The sequence below is a fragment of the Mastomys coucha genome, unplaced genomic scaffold, assembly GCF_008632895.1.
Source record: "Mastomys coucha isolate ucsf_1 unplaced genomic scaffold, UCSF_Mcou_1 pScaffold5, whole genome shotgun sequence".
Lineage (NCBI taxonomy): Eukaryota > Metazoa > Chordata > Mammalia > Rodentia > Muridae > Mastomys > Mastomys coucha.
The window spans coordinates 78,746,264-78,753,858 of NW_022196911.1; positions in this window are offsets into that span (position 1 = coordinate 78,746,264).

A 7,595-nucleotide genomic window follows, 5' to 3' on the forward strand; every position below is an offset into this window, starting at 1 on the left:
GGCAGGATGTTAATCTCAGGGTTCACATCCTTGTGATTGTCAGGCAGGATGTTAATCTCTGGGTTCTCTATTAGCTGGGGCAGGATATTTATCTCAGGGCTCTCATGGTTCCCAACAAGCCTGATTCTTATTTTGTGAAAAATACATTCAGATACCATACTTCTTTGTGTCGCTTCCGTCTGTCATGTGCTGAATCCCTTGCCCACCTGCCCAGAATAAGGGGTCTTGGCAGAAACCCAGTCCGTAGCAATTATATCTAGCACTTCTATAACCGCAAGGCTTTACGACACCTATCTTAAGGAAGAAAGTGTTGAGTTTAAAGAAAATTGATTTTATCATAATGTTAATTTTTAGTTCTCATAAAATTGCTGTTAGCTTGCTTTGTTCTTCTTTCAATATTTTTATGTAATCAGGGAAGACTTTAGAATAAAATGTATTTTGAAAAGCTGTGTAATCAATGAATAAAATTTCTGAGGGAATGATTTTTCGTATAAATAATGCCTGGAAGTGACAAAGGTTGTCAGAGTGGAAGAAGCCATACCAAGATGTGCTCCCTCTCATGTAACGAGTGACTTCTTGTGTCTGCTCCTGCCCTTGGCCACTCTTGCATTCACCCTTCTTCAGGCCCTGCCCTCAGTCAAGGCTGGTCCGTTGAAAGCTTCACATGTAACTTTATACTAGTCTTTTATTGGAAGGAACTTGCTTTGTAGTGACTGCTGTCAGGAGTCAACCAGCTGTGTTTCATGGTATTGGATCAGATTTTAAAAAAAGATTTTCAGTTTATGTAAGTTCTGAGGGTCTAAGAAAGTGTTCTGAGGTATGGAAAGGTCTGAGGATGTGAGGTGGTGGACTATATTCCCAGACAGAAAACCTGGCAAGGTCGAAGTGGAACAATGCAATTACCCCGGCAATTCTCATAATTGAGAACGGTAAGCGTTTAAATCTACCCCTGACCAGGTTCATGTCCTGGAACACATGACTATGACACCCCATGGAGAGGACTGTGACAATCAGACATGTAGGGGCAACACCTGAAGCCCCTCCACATAGAGATGAGGCATCCCTAACACCTCAGACCAAGCCAATAGAAAGCATCTGCCCTTAGACCCCTGACCCACCCCAAAATGTTTATAAGATCCTATCCACAAGGAGTAAAGTGCATGAGTTATTTCACTAAAGGCCTCTTTTATCCAGCTGTAACAGGCTAAGGGAAGAGTATTCTCTCTTGAAGCTTTCCTTGTTGGAAGCTGCTCTAGCCTACTGCAGCCACTTCCTGCTCAGTAGATCCCCACCTTTCCTCCTAGTTAGTTACCACCTGCCACTGACACAGGGCAGTGACCTTGACTCCTAGTTGCCCCCTGCTTCCTTCCTGTTGCCTGCCACTGACTCAGAGACAATAGCAGCTGCAGAAGAGGCCAGCAGCCCACCTTGTTCTATCTCCCCCTTGGAGAGCTGCTACTCTTTGGCTGCTCTGGCCAGGCCATTGCCCTTCAGATACCCACTGATAGCCCCTCGTAGGCAGACCAGTATTGTTGTGCCCAGATTGCAAAAACTCCAAAGGGACCCCCACAAACCACAATTCTGGTGCAAACACATGAGAGTCTTTATTCAAGCTGGAGCTTGGGCCACAAACCTTCCTGATGCAACAGGCTAGGAGAGTGGCCAGAGGTCTAGGGAAAGGGTTTTTTGTTTTGTTTTTGTTTGTCTTTTGGGTATTTTGTTTGTTTGTTTTTTGTTTTGTTTTTGTTTTTCAAGACAGGGTTTCTCTGTATATCCGTAGCTGTCCTGGAACTCACTCTGTCGACTAGGCTGGCCTCGAACTCAGAAATCCGCCTGCCTCTGTCTCCCAAGTGCTGGGATTAAAGGCGTGCGCCACCAACACCCAGCTGGGAAGGGGGTTTATAAAGGAGGGGGGTTTATAAAGGAAAACAAACAATCAAAAAAACAAACAAAAAATGCAAGCAGGGGTTTCCAAGCCTTTGCACTACACTAAAGCGTAAAGGAATGTTGGCCTTTAAGCTAATTGGTTACAGTCCCTGGTTAGACCATAAGGAGGGAGCTTACAACAAAAAAGAAACATCTTTACTTGGGAACAATTTAGGTTTTCTTAGCCTACTGTGTTATCAGCCAGCTGCAGCTGCTGTGTCTCTTTTGCAGTTGCCAGGGACATTTTGTGATTTTTCCCAGACCTCAAGGGTGAAGGCCATGCCTCCTGAGGGTGGGATCTTTCTCTATTCCCTGGTCTTGGAACTCTTCCCTTCACTCAACTACTAGGACTATGGGCCTCAGAATTCCAAATGTAATATTTCCTTTAAATTCCTAAGTTTTAACTTCTGTCCCTAGTTATATCTGTCCCAGCAGTTTGAATTGGCTAACAGACGCCATCCAGGAATCAGCTGCAGACTACAAATTATTACAAATACATGCAAGCCCTGGGCTTGCTGAAAGCTGATGTGAGCCTGTACAGCCAATGTGATTGCTCCCCGTCTCTTCATCTGGGTCAGCAAACCAGCTACTTCTCATAAATGCTGCACTGCATGAATGCCCCTTGACTGAGTCCCTTCCTAGCCTTTGACTAACATTCCATTTTGACAACATTTTAATTTGACAAGAGCCATGCAGGAAAGGCTATGGCAAGCAAGTGGGTTTTTCTGGAGATGGCACACTTTTTTGTGTGGCTGCGATGGGTGAGCTCTGAGAGGCATGGATGCCAGAGACTTCATCTCAGGATTGCTTCTCTATGTTGATTTGCCTTTCCTACCACCATCCCATAACCCAATGAATCCTGAATATCAGCCCATCCTATTTGGCAAAATTCCTGCAGATCAATCTGAAGATTTACTTTTATGTAATAATGCTGTTTAGATGAATTGATGGTTTCATAGTTTCTGATGATGATTTTATAGAACTCCTGAGTTGATTCAAGTAATTTTAAGCCCCCTCTAGAATAAAAAGCTGCATATAGAATTCCGTGTCACAAGCTAATTGCACCAGGAAAAGCAAATAGGCTTGGAATAAATTTACGATCAAGGAAAACCTTCCTTCTAGGTTAGGACTGAGTAACTAAAGGTCATAAACTGGGGACGAGAAATTTATTGTAGGTATAAGGACAGAAAATAAATGATTGACTAGTTTATCTATACAAGACTTTAAAATAATAAGACACAAGGCAGATGATTTGTCTCTTGACAAAACCTTGCTAACTTGTGACAGAAAAACTGTTGCTTTAAACTTATGATGAACTTATGGAACTAGAAAATAGATAAGGGATGTTTAGTAAGGTTCTAGACTTAATGGGAAGATGTGTAAATAATTCTGTTGTAACTCCTTAAACCTTATCCACCTATGATGTGAACTATTATTGCCTCAAACTTACTGTGAACTTATAGAATGTAAATGTGTTTCAAAAACCATGTAACCAATGACCCTGCTGTAATGTTTCTACTTGATAATTGCTATGAAGTAATTTTTTTGTCTGAGAAAGTATGAAAACTAAGAACACAAAGTGACAAAGAATCCCTTTTTTCTTCATCCAGTGCTCATGTGTGTGTGTGCCTGACTTTCTTTTCTTTTCCTTTCTCTGGCTCGTGAGGAGTTAATGAACACTAAGGCTCTCCCTAGCCAGCAAGCAGCCACTGAGTTAAGAGTAAAGAGCCCAAAGAAACTAAATTTCTTTTATTAATCCCCTGCTGTTAGCAGCAGGAGTCAATTGTCAGAAGCCATCAGCTTTGGCCCTCAGATTATTAAAAGAGAGTTAATTGCCAGAAGCTGTCAGCCTTTGGCCTCAGAATAGCAAGAGAGAGTTAATTGCCAGAAATGATCAGTTTCTGGTTCACCTGATATGTTTCATCTCAGTACCTGGGTGTCAAGGTCCCTTGGGATCTTAACACTAATTTCATTAGGAGGAAGTAGTTAAGAAAAGAAAACTTTGTTCCTCATCCTCAACAAAAAGCTGGAATATTAGGTCAAATGGAAAGTCCCTGGCATAGGGAACAAAATGGCTACTTAGATGTCTGTTGGCATACCAGGAAAGATGCCTCTTAAAACCAAATAGAGGGCTGGTGAGATGCCTCAGCGGGTAAGATCACTGACTGCTCTTCCGAAGGTCCTGAGTTTGGATCCCAGCAACCACATGGTAGCTCACAACCACCTGTAATGAGATCTGACACCCTCTTCTGGTGCATCTGAAGACAGCTACAGTGTATTACACTGGAGCGAGTAGGGCTGGAGAGAGCAGGGCCAGAGCGAGTGGGCCAGCAGAGGCCCTGAGTTCAATTCCCACCAGCCACATGATAACTCATGGTCATCTGTACAGCTACAGTGTACTCATACACATAAAATAAATAGAATAAATCTTAAAAAAAAAAAAAAAAACCAAATAGGGGCTGGTGAAATGGCTCAGTGGGTAAGAGCACTGACTGTTCTTCCGAAGGTCCTGAGTTCAAATCCCAGCAACCACATGGTGGCTCAAAACCATCTGTAATGAGATCTGATGCTCTCTTCTGGTGCATCTGAAGACAGCTACATTGTACTTACATATAACAATAAATAAATCTTTAAAAAAAAAACAAAAACAAAAACAAACAAATAGACCTTGATCTATTAGTAAGTGGATTCATTAGCTGAAATGGTTCTACCCAACCTACTTCTGTAAAAGAAGGGGGTTATTGTGTGGCTTTAAGAAAAAACCAATGTTTCTATGCAAACCACTCAGTAATCACTGGAGATAATCTGATTGTACAAAACAAAACAAAACAAAACACAACACATGGCTAAAAAGGGAGACCTGAGATGAAATAAATGACTGGTTCCTATTCTCTTTTTCAGGCTCCTCCTAGATAGTAACTTTGATGCCTTTGGCCCTTCTGTTTCTTCTAGTTATTGTTGGCCCAGACATCAGTAATTCATTAAGTAGATCCAGAAATATACATCTGGGTGTCATTAAGCTGATGATTACTAGATCCCAATATAAACAGGTTCTTACCATAGAGTCAAGGATTTGACACAGGATATAACTTGGGAGTGTGTGTATGTGTGTGTGTGTGTGTGTGTGTGTGTGTGATGGCTAAAGTTATGTTTGTGCTTAAGTTACTGTACTTAAAAGAATTTAAAAACAAAAATGTTTCTAACTAATAAGCCCCACTTGCCCAAGGACTGATAATTTCTTGGAATTCTGGGGGCTGTTCATTTAAGATAACAAGCCCAGTGTTTTTACTTCTTCAAACAGGCATGGTTACACTAATTGCCTAAGATGTGTGCTTGATCACACACAGCAGAAGGCATGTAGGCAGGAGATACATAGGCAGAAAGCATGTCAGAATGTATGCTTGCCCCTGATTGGACAAAGGTAGGAGGTATGTAGCCTTGTGAGTTTTCCGTTATAAGCAGCTTTCTAATGTAATTTCTAATGTAATGTAATGTAATTTAATGTATTCTCTGGGAATCCCAGGTATGGACCTGGCCAGTATTTAATAAAGCTTGCTTCGAACTTGCCTTAAAAACTGTGGTAGTGGTCTTATTCTTGCTCAGTGGGACTAACAACGCTGTAGCAGTAGCTGAGCGCTTACATCTTAACCCACAAGCATAAGAACAGAGAGAAGTGAGAATGGCTTGGTTTTCTTCTTCTCCTTCTCCTCGTACTCCTCCTCCTCCTTCTCCTCCCTTCTCCTCCTCTTCCTCCCCCCATCTCCTCCCCTCCTCTTTCTTCTTCCTTTAAACCTCCAGTGGTACAAAGAACAGAGCTGCAAGGACACTGCTGAATTCAAGTGCACTGTCACCTTCCATTGGCCTCTTATTCTGGCTGCCTGCAAGGCTGAAGAGAGCTGGTACTTAGGGGGGAAGAACCAGACTATCCAGTTCTACTTTTCTTTTTCTTTTAAGCTTTTAATCAAAGTTAATCCACCATGACTTTGAAACATAGAATGTTTTCAGGCTATTCTTTCTGAAAATGGGTAATGAACCTTTAAAGACAAAAGGACAAAACAATGATTTCAGGTTAGTTAAAAAAAAAAAAAATATATATTTTAAATAGTTGAGGTTTTTGAGTGTGTTATAAAGGTCTATAAGGTCTATACTCCTAGAAATTGAGAGGTGAGCCAGGCAGTGGTGGCACACGCCTTTAATTTCAGCACTTGGAAGGCAGAGGCAGGCAGATTTCTGAGTTTGAGACCAGCCTGGTCTACAGAGTGAGTTCCAGGACAGCCAGGGCTACACAGAGAAACTCCTGTCTCAAAAAAAAAGAAAAAAAAAAAGAAAAAAATTAAGAGGTGAAAGCAAGAAGGTCAGGCATTCAAGGATAACCTCAACTACATAGTGAGTATGAGACCAACCTAAGCTATAGAAGAATCTATCTTAAAAAAAAAAAGAGGAAAATATCAAATTACATTGTTGAGAATTAAACACATTTGAGTCAGTTTCTCCACCTTCCTTCTAAATATATACCTTAAAGACAAATTCAAAATTCTTTTTTCTTTCTTTTTTTATTGGATATTTTCTTTATTTACATTTCAAATGTTTTCCCATTTCCGGGTCTCCCCTTAGGAAAGCCTCTATCCCCTCCCCATAACCCCTACCTCTATAAGGGTCTGCCCAACCTACCCACCCATATTCTTCTTCCCACCCTAGCATTCCCCTACCCTGGGACATTAAACACCCTCAGGCTTGAGGGCCTCTCCTCTGATGTCCAACAAGGTTATGCTCTGCCACATATGCAACCAGTGCCATGGATCTCTTCATGTGTATTCTTTGGTTGGTGGTCTAGTCCAAAGGAACTCTGGGGCATCTGGCCTTTGACACTGTTGCTCCCTCCATGGGGCTGCAAACTCCCTCAGCTCCTTCAGTCCTTTCTCTAACTCCTCCATCAGGACCCCCTTGCTCAGTCCAATGGTTGGCTGCAAGTATCTACCTCTGTGTTTGTGCGGCTCTGGCAAAGCCTCTCAGAAGACAGCCATATCAGGCTTCTATCAGCAAGCACTTCCTGGCATCCACAATAATGTCCGGGTTTGGTGGCTGTATATAGGATGGATCACCTGGTGGGGCAGTCTCTGGATGGCCTTTCCTTCATCTCTGCTCCACACTTTGCCTCTATATTTTCTCCTGTGAGTAATTTGTTCACCCTTCTAAGTAGCACTGAAACATCCACATTATGGTCTTCCTTCTTGGTCTGTGAATTGAATCTTGGGTATGTCAAACTTTTAGACTAATATCCACTTATCAGTTAGTATATAACGTGTGTGTTCTTTTGTGACTGAGTTACCTCACTCAGGATGATATTTTCAAGTGCCATCCAGTTACCTGTGAATTTCATGAAGTCATTGTTTTTAATAGCTGTGTAATATTCCATTGTGTAAATGTACCACATTTTCTGTATCCATTCCTCTGTTTAGGGACATCTGGGTTGTTTCCAGCTTCTATTATAAACATGGTTGCTATGAACATAGTGGAGCATGTGTCCTTATTACATGTTGGAGCATCTTCTGGGTATATGCCCAGGAGTGGTGTAGCTGAGACCTCAGGTAGTACTATGTTCAGTTTTCTGAGGAACTGCCAGACTGATTTCCAGAAGGGTTGTACCAGCTTGCAATCCCACCAGCAAT